Source organism: Zootoca vivipara, chromosome 15 (assembly GCF_963506605.1).
Source record: "Zootoca vivipara chromosome 15, rZooViv1.1, whole genome shotgun sequence".
NCBI classification, from domain to species: Eukaryota; Metazoa; Chordata; class Lepidosauria; order Squamata; family Lacertidae; genus Zootoca; species Zootoca vivipara.
In genome coordinates this window covers 33177103-33202791 of record NC_083290.1, presented here as the reverse complement: position 1 = coordinate 33202791, position 25689 = coordinate 33177103, and the positions used below count along the sequence as shown (strand labels likewise).

The 25689-nt window shown below is 40.0% G+C and overlaps 1 protein-coding gene across 4 annotated transcripts in view; it reads right to left on the bottom strand.

The window, feature by feature from the left end:
* CDON (cell adhesion associated, oncogene regulated) overlaps positions 1-25689 on the bottom strand; it is a 123257-nt gene that overhangs the window by 36052 nt on the left and 61516 nt on the right. The window contains exon 1 of one of the 4 annotated variants that reach the window (XM_035140256.2): positions 21693-25684. The exons of 2 other annotated variants lie outside the window; for them this stretch is intronic. The gene's annotated coding sequence lies outside the window, so the exon portion shown is untranslated. Of the gene's footprint in view, positions 1-21692; positions 25685-25689 lie in introns of those variants that run through there. One more of the 4 variants, XM_060268306.1, reaches the window with a different exon arrangement.

The following is a 25689-nucleotide window of genomic DNA, read 5'->3' as shown; positions in this document are numbered from 1 at the left end:
GCAGCAGCAGCAGCAGCAACAACTTTGTTGTTGTTCCTCAACAGGGACCCAAGACAGCTTACAACAACAAACAACAACAACAACAACTTTGTTGTTGTTCCTGAACAGGGACTCAAGACAGCTTTCAGATACAGTAAATGTAAGAACAGCTAAAAAGGCTGACATAGCAGATAAAAGTAATCTAAAACAAGGGTTTGCCACATTAAATTTATTAATCAGGTATGTCAAATGCCTGCAGAATAGAAGCATTCTGATGAGACAGTAAGTTGAAGCCAGAAAGATCGCATGAATAAGATGTAATATGGTACAGCCAAACAGATGGTGTTGTGTGAATGATACACTGAAGGTAGTTTGAGGGAAGGCCTACTTCTTTTCTGTCATATGGAAAGGAGTGGGGCAAGGGTGTGGACGAGCCCTATGTTGCTTTCCTTACCAAAGAAGGCCATAAGAGACCTCCAAGTTGCTTAAGGAAATTCAGTCTTTGCATGTGTTCAACACACTGCATTTACATTTTCAGCTCTGTCTTAAACAGATGTTACATACTTTTTGCTGTTTCCAACTGCAATGCAATTCTGGTGTACCTGAAAGTCATTTTAGGATGAACAACATGCCTAAAGGTAGAGGGTGTGTGTGTGTACACAGCTGTCCTGTAGTGTTTTTGCTTATTCTAGACTGTACTGTTAGCACCAAATCTGTCAATTATTTTCCATGTCTAGTAAGGAAAGGTTTTTAAAATTGCATTAAATGAGGTATATAATTGCTGGATTAGAATGTCCAATGTAGAAGTAAACTATACTCAACCAGCAGGAACTCAACAATTTATATCACCATTTGCTAGGTAACTTTCTTACTGCAAAGAGAAAAACTCACATAAATAATCCAAGGTATTTAGTTCATTTTTATTTGTGATCCTTTAGATTTCAAGCTGAACAGATGGAAATAACTGTATAGAAGAGTGCATTTGTTTATTTTTCATTTATTCAATACTAGAACCACCTGAGTAGCATGTGAGAAGTAAACATTTAGAGAACTTTAAGAGGATGAGAAGCAGTGTTTTCTCTATTTGCCAAATCCTTCTACCATCTATTTATGTAAAGAGTGTAGTTGAAACTACACTCATCATCATCAACTTTACCCAATTATTTCATAGGCTTTGTATATAATTTTTTTCCAAGTCATCCAGTGGACCATATACATATCTATGCTACACATGCCCTTTAATGTATTGATTTTTTAGGATTGTGTTCATTTTTAAAAATCAGTGTTGTATTAAATGAAACCTGGTTTACAAAACATCAGTTGTATTTACATAAGAAACCATCCAATGAAATACAGTAATACCTCGGTTTAAGTATACCTCGGTTTGAGTACATTCAGTTTAAGTACTCCGCGGACCCGTCTGGAACGGATTAATCCACTTCCCATTACTTTCAATGGGAAAGTTTGCTTCAGGTTAAGTATGCTTCAGGTTAAGTACTCCACGGACCGTCGGAAACGGATTAATCCACTTTCCATTACTTTCAATGGGAAAGTTCACTTCAGGTTAAGTACAGACGTCCGGAACCAATTGTGTACTGGAGGTCCATTCTTAACCTGAAACTGTTCTTAACCTGAGGTACCACTTTAGCTAATGGGGTCTCCCGCCGCTGCTGCGCAATTTCTGTTCTCATCCTGAAGTAAAGTTCTTAACCTAATAATAAATAAATAAAAGCGAGCCGGAAAGGGCTGGGCGATGGGCTCCGCGGGGTGGTAAATGCTTCCCTCTATGAGGGAGTATTCCCAGCCCCGCTGAAAGAGGCGGTCATTAAACTGCTTCTTAAAAAACCATCTTTAGATGCGGCTAATATGGCCAACTATCGCCCAGTCTCAAATCTACCATTCTTGGGCAAGGTGATTGAGTGAGTGGTTGCTGAACAACTCCAGGCACGCCTGGAAGAAGCGGACCATTTGGATCCCTTCCAGTCAGGGTTCAGGCCTCATCATGGGACTGAAACTGCCTTGGTCGCACTGGTTGATGATCTCCGGCGGGCTAGGGACAAAGGTGAGAGCTGTTTCCTAGTCCTGCTGGATCTCTCAGCGGCTTTTGACACCATCAACCATAACATCCTTCTGGACCGTCTAGAGGGGTTGGGAGCTGGGGGCACTGTTATACAGTAGTTCCGCTCCTTCCTCCTGGGCCGTGTTCAGAAAGTGGTGGTGGGGGATGAGTGTTCAGACCCCTGGGCTCTCACTTGTGGGGTGCCTCAGGGTTCTGTCCTCTCCCCCATGCTTTTTAACATCTACATGCAGCCGCTGGGAGAGATCATCAGGGGGTTTGGGCTGGGTGTTCATCAGTATGCGGACGATACCCAGCTCTACCTCTCTTTCAAATCAGAACCAGTGAAGGCAGTGAAGGTCCTGTGTCAGTGCCTGGAGGCGGTTGGAGGATGGATGGTGGCTAACAGATTGAGGTTGAATCCTGACAAGACAGAAGTACTGTTCATGGGGGACAGGAGGCGGGCAGGTGTGGAGGATTCCCTGGTTCTGAATGGGGTAACTGTGCCCCTGAAGGACCAGGTGCGCAGTCTGGGAGTCATTTTGGACTCACAGCTGTCCATGGAGGTGCAGGTCAATTCTGTGTCCAGGGCAGCTGTCTATCAGCTCCATCTGGTACGCAGGCTGAGACCCTACCTGCCTGCAGACTGTCTAGCAAGAGTGGTGCATGCTCTAGTTATCTCCCGCTTGGACTACTGCAATGCGCTCTACGTGGGGCTACCCTTGAAGGTGACTCAGAAACTACAACTAATCCAGAATGCGGCAGCTAGACTGGTGACTGGGAGCGGCCGCCAAGACCACATAACACCGGTCTTGAAAGATCTACATTGGCTCCCAGTACATTTCCAAGCACAATTGAAAGTGTTGGTGCTGACCTTTAAAGCCCTAAATTGCCTCAGTCCAGTATACCTGAAGGAGCGTCTCCACCTCCATCATTCTGCCCGGACACTGAGGTCCAGCACCGAGGGCCTTCTGGCGGTTCCCTCGTTGCGAGAAGCAAAGTTGCAGGGAACTAGGCAGAGGGCCTTGTCGGTGGTGGTGCCTGCCCTGTGGAACGCCCTCCCAACAGATGTCAAAGAGGAAAACTACTACCAGACTTTTAGAAGACATCTGAAGGCTTTTAATGTTTAATAGATTATTGTGTTTCATTTTCCCGTTGGAAGCCGCCCAGAGTGGCTGGGGAAACCCAGCCAGATGGGCGGGGTATAAATAATAAATTATTATATATTATTATAACCCGAGGTACTATTTCCGGGTTAACAAAGTCTGTAATCTGAAGCGTCTAACCCGAGGTACCACTGTAAAACTGAACATTCAGAACACACCCAGTACTATTTATAGCAACATGTTTCATAAGAAAAAATAAATTATGTTGCTTTCAAGAAGTTTACTTTATGATTGCTTATTAAAGAATTTCTTTACTCCCATTTCCTCTTCATCCAGTAACTAATTAAGTGGCTTTCTGGCCAGACTTTAATTATTATTGGCAGATTAGTGTCCATATAAAACAAAATGTTATGTATGTTAATGTCTCTATCAGAAAACAGTAATTCACAAACACAAAGGGCTTCTGATTTAAGCATCATCTCAATCAGGGCAGCTAAGCACTCATCATTAACTACATTTTGGCACTGTATTTATTTACAAAAGCATTTCTATTTTTGAGGGCAGCAAAATATTCTGCCTTTCTACCATTTGGCCTATGAGGCAGCTTACAAACAAAGCAGTATATCAAACATCAGTAGAATTCTAACCATTTCCCAAGTAACAGCTGTGTTAGTCTTTTGTGGTTCTGGCATAAGCATTTGTTGTCTTTAGTCTACCTCATCAAACACATGAAGTGTTACTCCAAGTTACAGGTAGATACACACATAATTACATGCATATACCCCATTGAGGTGGCGCAGGTGGCACTGTGGTCTAAAACACAGAGCCTAGGGCTTGCCGATCAAAAGGTCGGCGGTTCGAATCGCCGCAACGGGGTGAGCTCCCGTTGCTCAGTCTCCGCTCCTGCCAACCTATCAGTTTGAAAGCACATCAAAGTGCAAGTAGATAAATAGGTACTGCTCCAGCGAGAAGGTAAATGGTGTTTCGGTGCACTGCTCTGATTACGCCATAAGCGGCTTAGTCATGCTGGCCACATGACCTGGAAAAACTGTCTGCGGACAAATGCTGGCTCCCTTGGCTAACAAAGCGAGATGAGTGCCGCAACCCTAGAGTCGTTTGTGACTGGACTTAACTGTCAGGGGTCCTTTACCTTTACCCCATTGAGAGGGACTGTAAAAACTTGAGGTCAAAGGAAAATGAAATGCAGGGGGGGAAACAGACAGTGATAACTACATACTTGACAGTGGTAATTCACAAAGTGTACTTGATGACAGAAATCCTGACACTGGAAAGCTAATCTGCCTCCGAAGTCCCTTTGCTTTAGGATGGGCACTTTGAGGTCATTGACAGAAATATCCCCCATTGGCTTTTGAATACTGTAATTTCTGGTGTCAGATTTGTGTTCCCTTATTCTTTTGCAGAGAGATGGGTTTGTCCTATGTAGAATGCAGAAGGGCATTGCGGGTAGATTTTTCAGTTTGTTTATTAAAATATTTCTATTCCACTTTTCATTTACAGAAAGAAATACCAAAGCAGTTCACACAATAATAAAATGCAACAAATCCAATAAAAATAATCAGTACAATCATCCCAATGACCAGTATTAGCAATAATAAGGGTCAGGGAAAATATGAACAGATATGTCTGCAAATCAGTGGCAGAAACACCCCAAGGTTGGTATTTCCCTGATTTCAGTGGGAAGAGCATTTCACGTGGTAGGTGCCACAAAGGAGAAGGCTCTCCTTGTACAACTAGCAATTGGATCCCTGTGGTTCATGGTACAATCAGGAGGGTTCCATCTGCAGACTGCAGTGAGTGACTATACTGCAGGTAAGTGCAAGTCTGTACGGGAGAATGGAGTTCCTCATATATCATACTGAGAGATGAGCAGGTGAATCCTAACAAGTTTAATATTTTGTTTTTTAAAAGTCAAAATAAGTACTGTAGATAGTCTGACCAATTAATCTTTATTGCCATTAAGCTCAATAAGCAGCAAAGTATTCACACTGTACTGAAAAGACCACAAACTTGATACCATACACACATCCCTGGGAAGAGCTCCCTACCTGGGTTGCCACTACTAAAAAGACACTCTCCCTGATCACAGGTGCCAACTTGAATAAAATATTGAGGGGGGCCAGGTAAGCCCCACCCTGCATAACTGATCACATGACATGGCACATGCACACCATTTGAATGGCAATGCCAATCAATCTTCAGGGGCCCGCCTCCCTCAAATATTTTATTGGGGGGGGGGGCTGAAGGGACCTCAGCCCCTAGGAGATGGTCCCTATGTCCCTGATAGTCACTCGTCTCACTTCATTTCAGAGAAATATTCACTATGAGCAACTTGACTGGATTTAATCAGTGCATTATTGACCCTAGGCAAGCGCCCAGTAAAGCTGAAGAATCATGTCGTTAAGATGGAAGACATAAATGGAAGTGTGTACCGTATGCATATTGGGGGTAATCTCACTTAGATGATTCTTGTAAATATTATCAACCTGGAGACAGTGTGGATCCTGGAAGGACCCTACAACAAGTAAGCTCCTAAATAGAAGAACAGTTCCCCGGGTTCACCTTCTTGAACCTCCCAGCAACATCCATAGCCAATGGTATCAAAGTCGACTGAAAGACTGGGGGGGGGGGGAATCAATATTCATGATACCCAGCTCTCTACCCCAGCATAGGTCATCTACCAGGGTAACCATAGTCCTGAAACCCAGCCTGAAGCTGAAAGGAAAGGCCAACAACTTTGTTAAGTGACAGGTGTCCTTTCATTTGTCATCACTGATATCTGTATTGATCATTTCAAGAGGTCAAAATTTAATGAGTATGTACAAGCTGCAAATCTTCAAGAAAGAGGCATCATGAGAGGTTACTTTTATTTCAGTCACAGATTATTATTTTGGACATTATTCACAATTTCCAATATTCCAAAACCTGGATCATTACTTATTCCTTATTTACTGTTAACTGTCCATACTGAACAAAATTCTGAATTGGAAAATTTACTGTAGAATCCTCACTATTTATATTTAGCTTTAGTTCAGAATTTCAAATTAAAGGAGTGAGCAATATCTTTAGAGATATTTGCAGGAAATTCTGCCATTAACATCACAATCCAACTGAATATTTTCAGATCATTTTGTGCACATGATTAATACATCATTTTGTACCATCTAGATATCTAATGATTTCTGCATTGGAATATATTTTAGGCCCTTCTAGTGGTGTGCTTAAACAAATAAGCAAATTATCCATTTAAAGTAGCACCATTTTTTTAAAAAAATAATAATCAAAAATTAGTAAGATCATGATTGAATTTCCCAGAAGCTAGACAATATTGCTTTCTACCCCAGCTCTATAATAAGCTTGTGATAAGCGGCTAATTTGCTTTAGATGAATTAAATCAAAGCTTCTTTGCCCTTTGAGAATATTAACTGAATGAATAATAATCAATCTACAGTATATGGCACTCAGTAGTGTTCAACGCACTTCAGTACATTTTCTTGCATAATACTTTAAAAATCCATGAATGTATGTCAGTATTATCTACATCAGGGGCCCCCAAACTAATGCTCGGGGGCCGGATGCGGCCCAATTGCCTTCTAAATCCGGCCCGCGGACGGTCCGGGAATCAGCATGTTTTTACATTGGTAGAATGTGTTCTTTTATTTAAAATGCATCTCTGGGTTATTTGTGGGGCATAGGAATTCATTCTTAATTTTTTCCAAAATATAGTCCGGCCCCCCACAAGGTCTGAGGGACAGTGGACTGGCCCCCTGCTGAAAAAGTTTGCTGACCCCTGATCTACATATTATGGAAGTTAGGGGTGGAGAGCTGAGAAAGAGGCAGCAAATGACACCACCAGTGCAAGTCAATGCCTTTGAAAAATTGAGGATTTTAAAATTTAGCACTACAGAGAAATTTCATCTTATGAAAGTTGCTTATTTAATTCTGTTGCAATTTCAGAGTTTTGTATGATCTTAATCTGTACATAACATTGTGTGAAAAAACATCTTGTCACACTGTCACCCTTGCATCAATGAAAACCCATTTCATCCTTTTTTATTTGACTGTCAGTCGAATTTAGATTCCACTACATCTGTCAGGAACAGCACACATTTTTAAAAGTGAAAATGGATCATTAAGTTTCACAAAGCAAAGGAGAGAAGTCTACATTATTTAAAGAAAGCTATTTCCTTAGTCACTGGCTCCTCTGTGATTCTCAATGCCTTTGATCACAGTTTTCATGCTGTTTCGTCAGACCTCAGGAATACAAGTGTAACAGCTGGCATATGCAATTCACTAGGCCTTATTTGTTTACAAGGAGTGGTTAAACATCAGCTAGTAGCAACTGACTTGCTGCCCATGAATTTTAACTGCTAACCCCAGGGTTCATTTCTTCACTCTTTTGAGAACTGTAAAATCTCTCAATGCACATTCATGTACAATTGACACTAATACATTCTCTCACACAGGGCTGTGGGTTTGGGATTTTTAAAAAGTTGCTGTGCATTAAACACTGAAAGGGAGACGGGAAAATCAGGGAAATGTAAATTTAAGCAGATTTTAGATGTTTAATAGACACTACCAACTACCAAATTATACCTAGGAAATATAGCACCTTTGGGGTTTGTTACCCTGCGCCCCCACCTTTTCACAGGCTCAATCAAGTCGACCAAGCATGTAAACTGATCCTGTCGCCAGCAAAAGCATTTCCTTTCACTGTGGTCAGCCAAAAACAGAGAAGAAAATGGAAATGACTTGAAGTTATGGCACCAAAAAGACCAGACAAGCAAGGAAATAATCAACTCCACATGAGCCACTTCTAGCCCATCACAATGAAAAAGGCCTATGACTAACCCCAGGAAAGGTCATCGAGACCATGGGGGTCACATGAAGAAAAAGGCAATAGTGAGAGGCTGCCAGCTGCAATAAGAATCAGTGTGTTCCTAATTACACTCAGAAAAGAAGGGATTTAGCTCAAATCATGTTTTGGTTTAGTCACAATCTAATGTAAAAGGCAGGAACTACAACCTCTATTTTTGTGTATTACTAGATTAAAAGAAGTCAGGCCTCCAACATACCTGTGGACGAGAAACTTGCAAAAGTGATTTGAAAAGGCAGATCTAGAAGTACTTTGGGAAGAGAGAGTCTGTTGGTTTCCAAGGTTCAGTCCTTCAACTGAATTTGCACTTTCAGTATTTGTACTAGCCTTTCACAGATCTATGATACTGAATGGAACAAATAATTTACCAGAAGTTTTTCAAACCAAAAATGAAGCCAGGATATGTGTGCACACACCTAAATTTTCTAAATTTAGGACAAAAAAACAATGTGTGTAACAAGCTAATTTGAATTATACTTTAGAATCATGAGATTATTTCAAATGTTTAACATTCTGAACCATTTCAGGAGAATTTTTTGTTATTCATTATTTTTGACACAAATGTGTGTTACAAGCCAGACTTTAATTTATCAGAAATTTGGAGAAGGCATCGTTTCTTTATTCCAGAATCCTAGGTGTGTAACCTGATATCTGAAGCACCTGGGAGGGGCTTATTTAGCCTACAGTCTCCATCTTGTAACTGAGTCTACAAACTGACCTCTTGGTCTCATCTCTGTGTAAACATATTACATTTGATGCTGAGTTCTGGGTAACTCAGAAATATGCTACACTTTTGTGACATTTTGGATGGTCCCAATGAAGGTATTACCAAACTAGCGGCGTTTGTCATGTTTTACTTGTGTATCAGCCTGCCTAACTTCGCCTTTTTTTCTTATTATTGTATGTCATCTTTAGTAAGCAAATAGAATGGCAATTAAGAAATTTTAAAATAATTTGTTCTAAAATTGCTAGACCAAACAGAAGACAGTCCTCAAGTCTGCTGTCTTTTTCCACAACTGTCATCTTCAACCTATTACTGTTGGGGTAGCTCTTCCCACATCTTCTTTGGGGCAAATTAAGAGCTGTATGCCCTGAAGGAAGACAGAAGTGAAGAAGCTCAAGGTAGGAGGCTTATTATCAGCTCTTGAAGGGACCATCACTTGGTCTAAGAAGAAAATGTTCTATTTTGTACCATTTGTTTGTTTTAGTATTTTAAAAATGCAAACAACATTGGATGCCTTGGAAGAAAGCTAGTACTGCATATCAGTGTAACAGTGTTAGAAACTGAGATATGAAATCTAGGAGCTAAATGGCACCTCAAACCTAGGTTATGGGCACAACAACAGACTGTCTAGGCACGTTTTTTTATAACAAGAATCCTTCCTCCTACCCACCCCCCTAATATGCTTAAGAGGGTCTTTTCTCCATTCTTCAGAGAGTAGCTGGAAGTGGGGAGGCGGAGAAAGGTCCTCCTTTCCTTCCACTATGCAGTTTTAATCTGAAATCTTTGGCGCAGTACTGCGCCCAGAGCTCAGAAACTGCTCATGCAAATGAAATTCCCTGTTGCAAAATACGTCTAGAACAATGCAGTGCAATAAATAAATAAATAAATAAATAAATAAGAACGTATAAAAAGTGGTAGTTTCAATGTAGGCTGCAGTCATAAAGTTTTATGAAAACCTATTTAATGAATAAATTTATTATAGGTATGTTTAGTAACAGCTACGAATTAACTAATCGGTAATAAAGCATGGTTTAAATCTGAACAGACAAGTATATGCATGTCTACTCAGAGGTAGAAGACTCCCATGGACTGCAAGAATATCAAACCTATCCATTCTTAAGGAAATCAGCCCTGAGTGCTCACTGGAAGGACAGATCCTGAAGCTGAGGCTCCAATACTTTGGCCACCTCATGAGAAGAGAAGACTCCCTGGAAAAGATCCTGATGTTGGGAAAGATGGAGGGCACAAGGAGAAGGGGACGACAGAGGACGAGATGGTTGGACAGTGTTCTCGAAGCCACCAACATGAGTCTGGCCAAACTGCGGGAGGCAGTGGAAGACAGGAGTGCCTGGCGTGCTCTGGTCCATGGGGTCACAAAGAGTTGGACACGACTAAACGACAACTCAGAGGTATGTCTCCCTAAGTTCAATGGGCTGACAGCAACTGAGTTTTCTGTTGTCTGGCTATGCACATCTTACTCCCTCGCTCCCCTAACTTCTGGATTTGGGTCATTTTACATTCCAAGAGCAGAAAGGGCAGAGTTAGGTACAGAAACTAAATCTGAGGTGTGTGATATCCCTCATATTATTCATGATAAATATGGACACTTGACACAGAAAAGACAACTAGATGAATACAAATATCCACAGGTCACAAGGGGGAAGGGGATTAAATGAATGCCTTTTCAAAATGATATGGAAAGGCAGGAATGTGGAAAATTTCCTTATCAAAATCCAATACCATCTGCTGTAGGTCACTGGAAAACTCTGGACACAACCATTAAGAACATATGTTTAAGCAAGCTTTATGCTACTTTGTGCACAAGTACTACCTGAGAAATAAGTTACCATAGTCAGAAAGAAAGTGACTTGCTAAAGTCATGTAGAGAGATCCCATAGCTATGCAGGCTTTTGAACCTGCTCAGCTTGGGCAACTAGATGTCTTGTACGTGACGCCAATATAAAATGCTTCAATTGTTTGTTTTGAACATTTGTACAGTATACCGCTGTTCTTAAAAAAGTATCACAGTGGTTTACAACAGTTATACACAGCTAGTTATACATAAAAATACACAAAATTAAAACAACAGAGAACAGCTAACTATTACAGAAAGATTTATGTGTAATTGCCAGCATAAACCTCATGCAATAGAAAAAAAAATCAGCAAGCATTTAAATTTTTAAAAGCTGAAAAAGAAGGTACCTCTACTGGCAGAGTATTTCACAAGACTGGGGCAGTGACACAAAAGGCTTCTTGTTACTACCCTGTTTCTCATATTTTAAGACATACCCATAAAATAAGCCATAGCAGGATTTTTAAGCATTCAAGGAATATAAGCCATACCCCGAAAATAAGACATAGTGATAGGCACAGCAGCAATACTGGCCATGGCAGGAGGAGGAGGAGGAAAAATATAAGACATCCCTGAAAATAAGCCATAGTGTGTTTTTTTTTTGAGGAAAAAATAAATATAAGACATGTCTTATAATATGAGAAACACGGTATCAAATGAACCTCGTCAATTTAGGAAACAACTAATGATGCCCCTGCAGATTATGTCAGGGATCAGTCCGGAATGTAAGGGTTCAGGTGGCCCCTAAGGTAAATTAATACAAAGACCCAGAACCTGATTTAGTAGCAGATTGGCAGCTAGTGCTAATGTTTTAACTATGTTGTCACATGCTGTCAGCCACACCCCAGGCTGGAGCTTCCACACCAGACCCAAGGGGAGCCCCACATAGAGCACACTGTAGTAATCTAGCCTAGAAGTTACAAATGCATGGACTATAGTGGTTATGCTATCCCTGTTCAGGAACAAGTATGCCTATTTTCATTTGTTAGACGTAAGATATGTATATAACCCAGCAACAATGTTATGCTTTCATTTACGCTCTGGATCAAAGTTAATGAGAAACAAACTCGCTTCCAAGTTTATTTCACTGTTCTAAAACAAGGAAGGACTCAAGCAGCAAACACTCCATTTATACATATTACAAATATAATATTGTCCACCCTGCCCCAAATTTGGAAATCACTGTGCATGTAGTAATCATACGCATCAAGGTGTACTGCTCTGATTGTGTGACTCCCAACCCCAAGATACTTGTTTGTTCCACGCTTTATTGGGATTTCAACATCTTGTAAAAAAAACCTGCTATTTTTTCATGTCTTTGCTATTGTGATTAGCTCTCCCTCCTACTAGTGCTCTGATGGTGACCATATGTTGCTTTAAAGCTTACTTTGCTGCTGTAACTTCATTCCTAACCTTGTTTGATTTTAATAGTATGTTAATATTTACCACTTTGAGAACCTTCACAGTTCTCAAAGTGGTAAATATAAATTAAAATTAAAAACAGAGTCAGGCACTAAAGATAAACCAAACTATAGACATAAAGGGTGTACCAAGCACCTCTCTTTCAAATCAGAACCAGTGAAGGTGGTGAAGGTCCTGTGGTTGGAGGATGGATGGTGGCTAACAGATTGAGGTTGAATCCTGACAAGACAGAAGTACTGTTTGTGGGGGACAGAATGCGGGCAGGTGTGGAGGACTCCCTGGTCCTGAATGGAGTAACTGTGCCCCTGAAGGACCAGGTGCGCAGCCTGGGAGTCATTTTGGACTCACAGCTGTCCATGGAGGTGCAGGTCAATTCTGTGTCCAGGGCAGCTGTCTACCAGCTCCATCTGGTGCGCAGGCTGAGACCCTACCTGCCCGTGGACTGTCTCGCCAGAGTGGTGCATGCTCTAGTTATCTCCCACTTAGACTACTGCAATGTGCTCTACGTGGGGCTACCTTTGAAGGTGACCCAGAAACTACAACTAATCCAGAATGCGGCAGCTAGACTGGTGACTGGGAGCGGCCGCCGAGACCACATAACACCGGTCTTGAAAGACCTACATTGGCTCCCAGTACATTTCTGAGCACAATTCAAAGTGTTGGTGCTGACCTTTAAAGCCCTAAATGGCCTCAGTCCAGTATACCTGAAGGAGCGTCTCCACCTCCATCATTCCGCCTGGACACTGAGGTCCAGCACCGAGGGCCTTTTGGCGGTTCCCTCATTGATAGAAGCCAAGTTACAGGGAACCAGGCAGAGGGCCTTCTCGGTAGTGGTGCCCGCCCTGTGGAACACTCTCCCATCAGGTGTCAAAGAGAAAAACAACTACCAGATTTTTAGAAGACATCTGAAGGCTGCCCTGTTTACGGAGGCTTTTAATGTTTAATAGATTATTGTATCTTATTTTTCTGTTGGAAGCCGCCCAGAGTAGCTGGGGAAACACAGCCAGATGGGCGGGGTATAAATAAATTATTATTATTATTATTATTATTATTATTATTATTATTATTATTATTATTACAACCTTGAATCACAGATGTGCACTAGTAATTTTTTTTCTAGATTCTACAAGTCACAACACTTTCCTGGAAAAAGGTTTAATTTAAAGCAACAGGTAAAGTGTTCCACTGATTCACTATGACTAGACTGGGTGTTTTGTTTTTCGAGTCAAGTTTCAGCATGAGCTAGTAGGAACAAAAATATGCCAACTTGCCACAAAGCACAATTTCATGTTTCATCAAACACCACAACCATTTGAAGGAACTCTTGAACTTTTCCAGGGAGTTTATTTCACAGAAACTTAGAATCATAGAACTGTAGAGTTGGAAGGGACCATGTGGGACACCTAGTCCAAAATCCCTTCAATACAGGAATCTTTTACCCAACACAGGAATCTTTTACCCAACGTAGGTCTCAAACCCACAATCCTGAGACAAATTCTCTGTGTGCAAGTTACTGTGAAACAAAATACAATGGTGGCTTATTTCTGCAAGTATTAAATTCACATAAATCCATCTATTACTGAAATTGAAAGCCACTATGAAAATCTTGTGTCTTGCAACATGAACCGGGCTTATTATAGCTCAAGAGTAGAAGGCTACACACAACTGCTACAACACTGAATAAAAAAGGACAGAACCAAATGCAAAAGAGCAGAGAAAGAGGTAAGCTTCAAAATAGTACAGGGTAAAGCAGAGAACTCAAGTAAAACAGTAAACTGTCCAATGAGTTTAAATAGAAACCCTCCTCAGAGGCATTATAATTCACCTTAAACTAAATTTACACCCCCAAGGAACGTTTCAACAAAATAATGTAGTAAATTGTCCATTTACTATTTTATTAGAGTTCACTACATTTTTCCAGTCCCATTTTGAGACTTTCTTTCTTTATGCCATACAGAATGGTAACAGAAAACTTTGAAGAGTTTGTTGTTGTTTTTTGCAACCCTTAAAAATATTGATTTAACTTAGAAATTATGACCACTGATCAACGGTCATTGATCACTGACCAATGAATACATATTTTAATGTATTTCCTTGCTCCTGACTTTTCAACATTTCTATTACAGTTTAATTCTTGGAAAATATAAAGGCTAAGAAAAGTTGGGCAACTCATCATTGTAAGACTCCGTGGGTCACATAGCTAAAAAACTGTACACATTTTGCTGACATGTTGCCAACATGATTAAACATTTGTGTAAGAAATTCTAATTATGGTGTGATGCCTAGAGAGAAATACTTTTCTCCTCTGAAAAACCAAAAAGCTGTACATTTTTCGAAGCTAGATAGCGGCCACCACCCATTTATCTGAGCCACACTTCAGTTGGTAAGCCTTTTACATTTTGCCTTGAGGTCTATAAATTTTCATTCTTGAACTCAACTCATAGGTCAACTAAATTACACATCTGCAAGCTATAGAAGGAATAGGGTAGGGCAGGATTTTCAACTGTTTTAATTATTCAATTGTTTTAATGAGACACACAAAAAAGCAGCTTTGTTCTAAAACTTGGCATGCATATGGCCCTGACTATGTAATGCACACTAAACCATGTCGAACACATCTGGTTCTTAGGTATGGCCATTGACAGTCGAATGGAACTTGCACATGGAAGACAGATGCTGCCTAGAGATATAATACCATAGAACCATCTACCCTCTGACCTAGAAGCATGATTCTCTGTATATTATTCCACATTACAAAACATTCTGACTAAAGTTTGTCACAAGCATGGAGTAGAACACACAAGGTATGCCATGCCAGAAGTGCATACACAACTCAGGCAGAGTAACACATCTCAAGAAAGCAAATCAAGCACGGCAGTACAGGTAACTTGCACACATCCAGCTTTATGGGCTTGGCTAAAAAATAAATGAGTGGATGGAAATGGAGCAGGTGTCTGGGGGAAAAGGCTTTGGCAATCTTACGCACCCACTCAACCCAATGTGTTTTGACTATATGCAATTTTATGCGCTGTCCCTGGAGCATAACCGCTGCGTAAGTTGAGAGTTGCCTGTACAGAAGAAGAAACCCAAGAAGATTGTTGGTGCATTTTCAGTAAGGAAATCCTTTTAGCTTTACAGTGCCTTACTCCATTCACTAGGGTAAGCAATCAGTAGTTAGATACTGTACTTTGCATTTGAAAAGAAACCAATGTGCACAACAAGAACTAGGATTAAATCCAAATATGATCTTTCAAGTAGTCTCAAATTCAATCATATGGAGAGAAAAGTAAGATGAGCCAATGTAGAGGCCTGAAGACTTATTAATTTGGTTTGAAAGACTAAAAAATGACATTAAGGATAATTCAGATCTGATGAAGGCAGGCCTAGAGAACAAGTATAGAGATCTGACATTTCATTCCATCACAATGCTCAGATGCCTCAGCACTGTTCTTCTGGGAAATTCCATAACTTAAATGACAGGAAGAGACACACATAAGAATGTAAAAAGAGACTGTTTGATCAGGCCAGCGGCCCATCTACTTCAGCAGCCTGTTCTCACACTGACCAACCAGATGTGTATAGAAAACCCACAAGCAGGATCTGAGCACAACTCTCTCCCCTCCTGTGGTTTCCAACTTTGGAGGCAGAACATATCCATCAGGGTTATTATTATTATTGCTTACATTTATATACCACCTTTATCTTCCAAGGATCTCAAATTGGTGTACATGGTTCTCCCCCCCCCCCAAGTCATCCTCACAACAATCCTGTGAAGGTAGGTTAGGCTAAGAAATGGTGACTGTCCCAAGGTCATCCAGTGAGTTTCATGGCTGAGTGGGGATTCAAACCCTGCTCTCCCAGGTCCTGATGCAACACTCTAACCCAGGCATAGGCAAACTCCGGCCCTTCAGATGTTTTGGAACTACAATTCCCATCATCCCTAGCTAACAGGACCAGTGGTCAGGGATGGGAATTGTAGTTCCAAAACATCTGAAGGGCCGGAGTTTGCCTATGCCTGCTCTAACCATTACACCACACTGTTTAGCATCCAATTTGGCTAAAGAATGGTTGTGTTCTGCTATTAAGTATCCACCAATCATTAAGTACTTGTGCAAAGGTATCTGAACTCTAAAATAACTACGGTAATAACTTAATTTTCAACTGTACTTCCACTGACATTGACAAGAAACTATAGCAACTCTATAAAATACAGGCCAAAAGTAAGCTAGCGTATCAAGTCTTATTTTCTGTTGCAACTTGTACTATAGATACTATTTGTGATCCATAAAAGGAACATATATCTATTAAATCCACACCTGCAGCTACAATTTATAGCCACCCAGTCATTTACTACTGTCTTACATCATAGGTAATTAGAATTCACTGAATTCATGGCCACAGGGAAAATACAAGTCCCATTAATGGGAATGCAAAGCAAACATGAGTTCCACAGAATTTCAACCAGCATATGGTCGAGACGAATTAAATCTGATTCAATACGGAGTAAGAAAGGAGCAACTGTTAAGTTTTGACTTGTTATTTATTCTATACTTCACTGACATTTTCACCAAACTCAGTCTTGCTTGCATTTTGTTGACATATATACTAGATTCAAATGAATTGGTGGACCATACTTTTTAACCTCCTGTAATTCTTTCAGGTTTTGGGAAACTAAAACCCAGTGCAAATTTCCAGGTAACTCAGTAGAAGATTACATGAGGAAATCAAGCTTTAATGTTCCAAAATGTATCTCAGCAGCTTCCTCAGATCACAGAACAGAAGATTTACAACAGTATCATTTCAGTATTCCTTCAACAATTCAACAGTCTTATTAGAAAGATTTCTTGGATTGAAGGCTACAGCTATTCTAAAATTTACATGGTATCAGCATTGTTTGTACAGCCCGATATATATGATATAATGCCAAAAATAAATCCACTTTGTAGTAGGCAAGTCTTGCACCAGCAGTCAAATGCTTTATAACTTCTGTGATTACTAAAAGGGGATTTGAAGAATTAAATTAAGGATTTGTGATTATTTGCTTTTTAATAATTTCTCATATTGTAGCCTCAGATATTCAAGCAACAACTTGTTTTATTTATAACATTTTATTTAGATTGTTTTATTTAGAACACAGGCAAAAAATGAAGTCTTGCGGCATCTTTAAAATTAATTTATTATGGCACATGCTTTCAAGGACTAATGTCCACTTTATCAGATGTATGAAATATGATGCTGAATGAGTAGCTACAATATAGTACACATGACTATAGAGAAAGAGACAAAACATTAGCAGAAAATGAAATGTAAGAAACACAGATGGTGAAAAATTTATTTAACGCTTAACTGTATGTAAAAGAACTGCAATGAGCAACATTGCTTTGTGAACAGTAACATACACATCCTGGCATTGTGAGTTAATCAACACCTCTCTTTGTTCAAGAACGGTCAACTTAAGGTCAGTAACAGAGTATTCTGTGGTGGTGAAATGTTCTCCAATGGAATACGGTCATTTTAGATGTAATATTTGTGTTTTCTCTCTCTTTCTTTGCATAAAGGCTACTGACCTGTTGCCCTATATAGAATGCAGAAGGCCACTACTGGCAAATGATACTGCATATCATACTGGAAGACAAGCAGGTGAATAAACCCTTGATATTGTGGCTAACATTATTAGGTCCTTTAATACCTATTTTATTGCATCTGCATCTGGGCTTGTTGCAGTGTCTGATTCTTGCATTTGTGCCTCTGGTATGTGGACTGTTGACAAGGGCGAGCAGCTGATTCAGGTTAGGAGGACTGTCTGTGAGTCAAGACATGCCTACTGCCAAACTGCAAAATATAATTGTAACGGATGATGGGTTGGAATAGTCTTAGCTGGGAGGCATAAGGGACAAAAAAGTGGTGTTCTGACACCTTCTCCATATCTGTCCAGAACAGGACAGTGTTTCATAGAATGCTGAAAAAAAGAAGTTCCATAGGCAGGAAGAGGCTGCTGACCTCCTCTAACATTCCCTCACTTTCAATCACAGAGAGCACCATCAGGAGGCTGGCACTGGATTCCAAGACTTATTCTTCTAATAGTTCAATTTAGGACCCTAGAGGCCCACACCCAATGCATTGGCTGGTACAGAACACACAAATGTGCCCCCAGTTACTAAATAGTAGACTGAGAGAAAATTTCTACTCACTTTTCCTGATACATGGTCTCCATCATCCATGTTTATCTCCCATATCTGTCTGCCTAACTTCACCCTCCCTTATTGATATTTGTCAGCTGATTGTGTCATGCTTTCTCTTGTGCCAACATCATGCTTCCTGTATATATACTGTGAGGGGTGAGGAGAGTATGTTCACTGCCTATACTGCCAACAAAGGGCTCAGGTAGAAAGACAGGGATGACAATCACCACTTCTCTTCCCCAGTTTTGTTCCTTTACACTCAACAAACCATCAGAAACCACAGCCTGCTGCCTTCTCACTTCTAAGATCACATACATTTCCTGCCTGGTTATGACTGCCTTAGAGATGCCCAAACCTCAATGGACTCGTCATAAAATCACAACCCCATTGTTGAAGCAATGAGTTAAGTAAACCCTCAGCGCATCTCTGCCTCACATGCATCCTCAGTGCCCAGCAGCAGATTAGCTAGACTCCACCCCTGATTTTTCAGCACAGCTGTCTTCCACACACTCTTTGCTTTGTCACTTGCTACCTACCTTTCTATGGATACAAACATACAAGCAGCCCTGCTGGATCAGACCAAAGGTCCGTCTAATCCAGCATGCTGTTCTCTCAGTGGTCACTAATTTCTAAAACCTCAATGTCAGCCTTTCCCAACCTGCTGCCCACCAGATGTTGTTGGACTTAATCCCCATCAGCCTCAGCCAGCTGGAGTTGTCTAAAACACTAGGTTGGTGAAGACTCATCAAGACAGCTGTAGACAGTAGACTCATGTAAAACCATTTTCAGTAGAAACAGAGAACGTTACCTGCTATTTACTGCTATGTTTTGCTGAAGTTCTTGAACATAATGAACCATCGAAAACTGGCATCATAAAGCAAATGCTACATCAGTTACCACACAAAATATAGATCAGAATACTCACTTATGACACATTTCTAAGGCAGACATCAGTACTACATAAAATGCCCCAGGCTACTTTAAGATAGTTTAAAGGTAAAGGTAAAGGGACCCCTGACCATTAGGTCCAGTCGTGACCGACTCTGGGGTTGCGCGCTCATCTCACATTATTGGCCGAGGGAGCCGGCGTATAGCTTCCAGGTCATGTGGCCAGCATGACAAAGCCACTTCTGGCAAACCAGAGCAGCACATGGAAACGCCGTTTACCTTCCCGCTGTAGTGGTTCCTATTTATCTACTTGCATTTTGACGTGCTTTCGAACTGCTAGGTTGGCAGGAGCTGGGACCAAGCAACGGGAGCTCACCCCGTCACAGGGATTCGAACCGCTGACCTTCTGATCAGCAAGCCCTAGGCTCAGTGGTTTAACCACAGCGCCACCTGGGTCCCTTTAAGATAGTTTACTTTACATTAAAAGAACAGACTTGGCTGCAATGCTAAGATAGCATTACATTTTAAAAACTGTGCCCTTTCTTCAAGTCACTATCCAAACTTGTTTCTGTAGTTTTCAATACATAGTTTTATTATGGACTGACTGCCCACCTAGTTTTATTCTTCTAATGTACAGAATAAAGTGCATATTTTTTTGTACTTTGATAACATGAGTTTGACCAAACTGCGGGAGGCAGTGGAAGAGAGGAGTGCCTGGTGTGCTATGGTCCATGGGGTCACGAAGAGTCGGACATGACTAAACGACTAAACAACAACAACAACATATGCATGTGTGAGCAATTTGTGCTTTGGTGAACCCATTCCAAAAGAGAAAGCTGAAATCAAGAATCTTGAATTTACATTCTAACAGACAGTAGCGCTAGTATGACTCCCAAATTACTGTTTTCTTTGTTTCCCTAAAGTTATAGCTGTTGTACTATCAAACATGAAAAGTGTTTACTACTCTAAAGTTTCCTGAACAGGTACTATTCTGTATTTACAAATAGTGCTGCCTTTGCAGCTGACCAGCAGAGGGAGTAAGTCACAGCCAATGTTCTGCATAGCTGAACAGAATTTTGTAAACATCACAAACTAGATAATTGTACTAAACAGAAATAGAGAAGATCAATGTTTGCAGAACATGAGCAGAGATAGCCAACTTCTCAGAATAAAAATTGTGTTGGAAATAAAATCTTACTTTCAAATGTTAGGACTACAGGAGAGATTCAGTTGTAATCCTAAAATATTAGCTCTTGTGTCAATCAATATAATACCATTTTATCATTTTCCAACTGTTTTGTGCTTTTACCAGGCTGACATTTAAGCTTTTTATTATACTTGTTAGCCCACATCATAGCTAATTATGCTTAAATGAAACTTACAAAAAATAATATTCCAATCTTACTTCAGAAGTATATTTCATGCAACAGATTGAATTAAATCTAGGGAACTCCTTACATTTTTCTTCCCCCTTCATGTGCTCTATTTTAAAATATCCAAATGATAAACTAGAAATGCTACTGGAAATGTTTGCCAGGGCAACTACTAAAATTGGATTCCAAACTCAGACAGTACCAGAGACAATCTTAACCAATACACAACCCCATTGATGTTCAGTGCTTTTTTCTGGGGGGGGGGGACACATGCCCCTTAACATTTTGCAAATCTTTGTAGTTTTGTCCATTTACTGTATTTATTTTTCCCAATTTGAACTATAAAATGGTGAGTCAAAATGAGAGTACCCCTAAACTTTTTTTAAGAAAAAAAGCACTGCTGGTGCTGTAAGTCAAATCATTACAATTTGCACATTTAATGTACATATACAAAGAACAACAGAAAATCTAAACCCTGAAATTAGCACACCCTCCAAGAATCATGTAAAAGAATAAGCTTTGCTTCCTAAACCTTTTCAATTAAAAAATGTTTAAAAATAGGAGCAGGTAGAGGGGAGTATGAATTTAGAGAAGGGACTGTCATCCTTAAAAGTAAGCCACATTACACAAGACTACCTGCAGTCTTTGTGATTACAGGATGTTCAGGCAAGGTGCAATATTCAGTTGCTAAGTATCTTAGTTGTTTTAATGAAGTATGTCTAAAAAATAGACAGGAATCCCATGTACAAATTGTAAATGGAAACAATGGACCACATAAGAAATATACCATTCAATATAGAAATATGATAATCACCAAATCATCAAACATGTATAGTGCAATCCATATATTGCATACAAATCATATACCACTTGTATATGTTATCAAAAATTTAAAATAAAAAGATAATGAACACAAACTTGTAACTACTGAGAAATGCTTCAGATTACCAGTATGTTTCCTGTGGGGAAAGATGAAAAGTATACAAATAAAAGGTTAATTACCAAGGATCTGTTACTTATTCAGAACTTTAAAAAAAATCAGTGTTATCAAAATAGTACTCTAGAGGCTTCTCTCAGCAAAAACCTGTGCTTTAAACAGCTAGCTACAGTACCACAAATATGATTAACAATAATTTAAAAACCAAAATTATATTAACTGGCAAATAAAAAGTACACACCATTGCCTGTTATATTCCATCTTATAAAAAAGACTCACCGACTCCACAAGTCTAAGTGCTTGCACTGATAATGGTTTGCTTCTTCAGACTGAGAAATAAGTGATGGTTTCAATAATAAGGGTGGTTGAACTAATTTCAGTGCCTTAAGTAAAGTACAGTTCTCTTTAAACATCAGTGTCTGACTATTCGTATTCTTTGGGGTTGGGCTTTTCTCTCACTAGATAAGCTGTTAAGTCATGCCTTGATTTTAGATCTGCCAACATACAGATTCTTCTGGTGTAGCCTCCCCCACTCATCATCAAGAGTGATATACTTCTTCTATTTTCCCCACCCCCACCCGTATTACAAAAAAGGCACTGCAGGGCAGAAATTCCTCAGGTGCTTGCTAATGGAATTCCCAGGGTCTACGAGCCGCTTCGGGGATCAAGAGATCTCATAGCCCCTGCTGGGGTAAGAAGCAGCGAGTCTGTTCCATTTAATCAAATACAGAATGAATTTTCAGCCCTATTCACTAGGTTGTCTCCAGGGCTCCAAAAAAGCACTAGGGAGCAAGAATCACACTAATGTGGCTCTTTCAGGCAGATATAATTAGTTTGATTTTAAAGAGTCACATTAATATCACCTCAGTACTATTACCCAGATTGTGCGTGACAGTGATACTGTACACCGCAAGGCTGAAAAGGGGAACTAAGGAAATATAAAAAGAATCATACAAAATGCCACATATTCTACAAAGGGATGTTTCCTATTATTGCATGCTGCATGGTTTCATTTTAACAGCAAGACAGTCATGCTTAACTCTTTGAACATGAAAACAATCTAACAGTGATTAAATTTTCCTTTAGATTTTTAACCTTAAAAATGAAATCCCTTTGTACGTGACACTGATGTTGCTGAATACTATGGATTTTGAAAATCATGAGATATAATGAATGCCAAATGACCGTGGGAGATAACTTTTATGGCTAAAAGTTAAGGGATATTTCAAAATTAGATAACATTAACATTTAAAATAATATTGCCCTAAATCCTCCTTTAAATGCGCTGCAGACAGACTACAACCATTATTACTTGTGAAAGGAAACTGTCAGATAATAGGTCATAATGAACTAGATGCAACCCCTAGTTTATGTAAATGCTATAACTAAAAAGAAACACTCCCCCCGCAAAAAATGTAAAAATACATCAAAATAGGTCTGCATATTTTTTATCCATCATGGAAAAATATCAGATTATAGGCCTCCTAAATTGAGTTCAGTACCAAGTCCTCTCTCACTTTGACAGTAAAAGCAGCACAACAGTTCTTGCTCTGGTACATAGAAAACTCATTCTGTACTGTTTTGCTGACCTCGCTGTCTAAACAATCAATTTAATTCATTTGAAAGTCAAACCACCTGCAAGACTGGTCAAGGATTATGAAACCTACAAACTAAAGCAACATGATCCAACTCTTTACTGTGTCCTTTTTGAGAAAACTAGATGACACATTTTCACAGGAAAAAATATATTTGAATAAAAAGTTTTAAAATAAGCCAAACCCTCTGTTAAGAGTGATACTGGGTTAAAATCACAATTGATCTCCTTTTGACACAAACACAAGTGTTTTGACACAGAATCATAAATACTATGCTTAGAAATCAATAGAGATAGCCTCCATGAACAGCAGATTGAGGCATCAATCTCCTGCAAGTTTGGTTAATTAAGATGCTGAAAGAACTTAATGCTAAGAATTCTCTTATGTAAACCCACAAGTCACAGTGAATTATGTTCCTGATTAAGTAAGCAAACTGTTCCTCTGAAATTAGGTACAGTACAGAGAAACAAACTTTTCTTATTTTATAATATCTTTCTTCCACTCAACTCATTTGGACACTATGCAATTCTAACATGTGCATAACAGATAGAGGGAATGCAGGCTGCTCCTGGTAAGAATGCTTTCTAGTTGAGCAGCAGTTAACAACAGTTACTTTAAACTTTCCAGACAAAATGTGATGTTTCATCTCAACCCAAATGAGAAGAACTCCCAAATGTAGCTGCTATAAATACCCTTTAAGAAAAACAAGATGCAGCTTACAATTTCATGTTCATAAAGAGATGTGCCAGAACTTAAAACAGTTTGAAGTTGACAACCAAGCTTCTCAATCACATTTCCCATTGAAGTGCCAGGAACTGCTTTTGGCTCTATCAAAAGGAAGCTTCTGATCAAGACAGCATCAGAAGACTTCAGACATGCTTAGGATCAAATTATCTGCTTCTATGGGATTTGGTCATGGAAATAGAGCATTCATGCCTTCACCAGAAGGAACAGAATACCTTCCCATTCACACAGGTAATCACAGGTATTCTTCCTTCCATGTGTACACACTAGAGCTTTTGAAACTGCATCATAAATGACAGGAACACAATCAGGTAAAGTTATCCGTGACTGCAAAGTCAGGTAACAAAAAGTAGGCAGAAGCATTTTGTGACATTAAAGGAAGTCCAGGATATGGGGGCAGAAGACATAAAAAGTGATGTCTTGTACTGGGCTAACTTATTTTAAAGTAATCAAGTGCAAGAGGGTATATTCATACCAATCAAAATATTTTGTCCATTGTCTGGTAAAAATGAAAGTTAAGAAATTGTTAAGCAGTCATCTGCCTCCCTCCTCCCCCCTAAAAAAACCTTTCACATTTATAAATGGAACCAGGAGGCGTTGGTTGTTCCAGAACCCCAGTGTTAGTTTGCAAATGCACTCTGCAAAAAAGTATAGTTTGAGTAAGAGGTGTCTATCCCTTTGTATATAGGGGGAAAGCTTGGATGCACTCAACAACAAACAGATCTTTTCTTCAAGTGCCAACCTTAGAGAATGGATACCCATGATATCAAAAATGACACCCAGAATTAAAGACTAAAGTCATAATGCTTCTTTCTTTTCAGAGTTCTAGGATTTAAAAAGATACTTCCACCCCAATTACTTTCTCCTGGACAGATGCATGTGGAAATGAGAAACTATTTCAGATTAAACAAACTTTATTTCCTCAAATTCCAGAGTAGACATGGTAGCTTATTAAAGCAAACACATATACACAGAAGTAAGTCTTGGGGCACTTTTAGTTGCATTTTTTCAAAAAAGAGACTTAAAGTAACTTGTAAGGTGAAACATGCATTAAAACCAAATATAAACACCAGAATACAATAGAAACCTGAGCCTCACTTCTATAACATATTTGAAAGTAATATACTTATTGTGGTGTGGCGTAAGTTTACATGGGCTACAGAATACCACTTTCATGAACTGTGATCCAACTTGGATGTAGCTGGCTGGATCATGCTACATGTCTTTAAATAAAGCAAATTGGATCTGCAGGACAACTTAAAGAGGGTTTATTATGGCAGCAGCTTTCGTGAAGCCAACATCCAGGTGCCATAAACATTGCTTATGAGCCCGCCTCAGCGCAAAACCTAACTGCTTCTTGCCTTGATTGAGTGGGCTGCTTGCTGCACGTAGCCCACATCAGCTGAATCGCACAATAAATCAGCGAACCTTTAAAGGTGTCACACATGTGCGCACGTGTTTATTTGTTTCGCACATTGATGAGCCGTGGTGGTTGTTTTTTTACAGGGTGTGTGGGTGTTGTGCATTGGGGAGGGGGTGTCCCCGCCAAAATCAGCCTGCAGTTAACACCCGGCTCTTGCTTCGGATCCGATTCGTTTACACACAAACGCGCCCAACTTCCCGGTTCAGAGTACAGTGTGCGACGACCCGAGGTTTTTTTTCTACACGTAGCCATAAAAACGAACCGATTGTAAACATCGAGCCTCACCATTTAACTGAAGAGCAACACCTCCTCCTCTCTGAGGGCCCTCAGCAGCTGCAGCAGCGTCCCCCGCCCTACACTTTGCCCTCCTGAGGTGACCTGTAACTCCTAGCGCGCATACACACATACGCGCGCACAACCAGGGCTGGCCGGGCTCAAGGCATTCGGCCCGAAGCCCCGGCACTTCTTTGGCCTCTCTTCATCCCCTCACCGGCTTTTAACACACCCACCAAAA